This window comes from Rattus norvegicus, chromosome 15 (genome assembly GCF_036323735.1).
Source record: "Rattus norvegicus strain BN/NHsdMcwi chromosome 15, GRCr8, whole genome shotgun sequence".
In the NCBI taxonomy this organism is placed as follows: domain Eukaryota; kingdom Metazoa; phylum Chordata; class Mammalia; order Rodentia; family Muridae; genus Rattus; species Rattus norvegicus.
Window position 1 is genome coordinate 65,248,195 of NC_086033.1, and position 1,606 is coordinate 65,249,800.

At 37.9% G+C, this 1,606-nt stretch overlaps 1 non-coding gene across 1 annotated transcript; it reads left to right on the plus strand.

Moving 5' to 3' along the window:
• The first annotated feature begins 763 nt into the window (after positions 1–763).
• Positions 764–866, plus strand: LOC120097308 (U6 spliceosomal RNA). The gene has a single exon (XR_005494518.1). It is a non-coding gene; the product is annotated as a U6 spliceosomal RNA (small nuclear RNA).
• Positions 867–1,606: the final 740 nt, after the last annotated feature.

A 1,606-nucleotide genomic window follows, 5' to 3' on the forward strand; every position in this document is an offset into this window, starting at 1 on the left:
GCTGAAGTTTAAAGTTAATATGGATATATCTTTAGTAAGATAAAAACAATGTCTGAAATATTTTAAATCTTTTTTCACATTACATGTATTTTACTACTTTATTCTACTCAACAATATTATTCCTAATATTAATATGCTTCTCTTTGAAGACGTGTTTGCCTTTTGTTTTTGTCATGGTTTTGAGTAATATTGGATAAACTATTGACTTTATTATTCCTTACTGTTAGCATATAGTGGAGAACAACAGGGAGTAACCAGTTTTTCAAAATACTGCATCTGGGTGAGTTATTCAGAAACTAAGTTGCAAAGTGCCTAATCCAAATGCAAAGACTATTTGTATCTCAGCAAACTGGTTATGGGAAAGGACTAGTGAATGAATGTTCCAAGAAGACTGAAGAACACTATTTTCTTCCTTCTTTTTTTCTTATTTATTTTTTTTATTTACATTTCAAATGTTATTCCTTTTCACAGTTCACTGGACATAAGCACCCCATAATAACCCCTCCCCTTCTTCTATAAGGGTGTTCCCCTCCCCATTCACCTGCCCTTCCCACCACCCCCCCCAACATTCCCCTACACTGGTGGTCCAACCTTGGCAAGACCAAGGGCGTCTCCTTCCATTGGTGTCCAACAAGGCCTTCCTCTGCAACATGTGCAGTTGGAGCCCAGGGTCAGTCTATGTACAGTCTTTGGGTAGTGGTTTAGTCCCTTGGAGCTCTGGTTGGTTGGCTTTGTTGTTCTTATGGGGTTGCAAGCCTCTTCAGCTCTTCTGCAGCACAAATACTAAAATTGGAACAATACAGAGACTATTAGCATGGCCCCTGTGAAAAGATGACATGCAAATTCATGAAGTGTTCCATATTTTCTTCCTCCTAATGGGTCAAAGCATGCTGTGAAAAATGGTCTATTTGTATTTCATAATAATATTTTGATGATGCTTTTTAAACTTTCCAGAAATGATAGGAGTTAATTCTCTCGTAAGGTTGCATTGCCAGTGAGTAACATTTAAATTTTAATTATGTTGACTTCCTCATAATGGAATCAAAATTCTTACCATGTTTTGTATAATATTATGGCATTAGCAGTTAGCATAGAAGCATTTGCATGCATTGATAGCACTAAAACAATTGGAAGCTTTCCTTGTCATATAGTTACTTAGTTTTGAATAAATTATTTTTCTTTTTTTAAAACTTGGATATTTTTTATTTACATTTCAAATGTTATTCCCTTTCCCGGTTTGGTTTACCATCCATAAACTCCCATACCACTCCCCTTCTTCTGTGAGGGTGTTCCCCCACTCAATCACCCATCCCTTCCCACTTCCCTGCCCTAACATTCCCTTACTTCTCCCAACTGTGCCCAAAAAGCCATCCTCTACTACATATGCACCTGGAGCTATGGGTCTGTCCATATGTACTCTTTGGATGGTAGTTTAGTACTTGGAAGCTCTGGTTGGTTGGTCTTGTTGTTCTTATGGGGTACAAAACCCTTTAAGCTCCATCAATCTTTTATCTAACTTTTCCAATGGGGACCCCATTCTCATTTCAATGGTTGGCTGCGAGCATTCCCCTTTGTATTTGTCATGTTTTGGCAGAGCTTCTCAGGA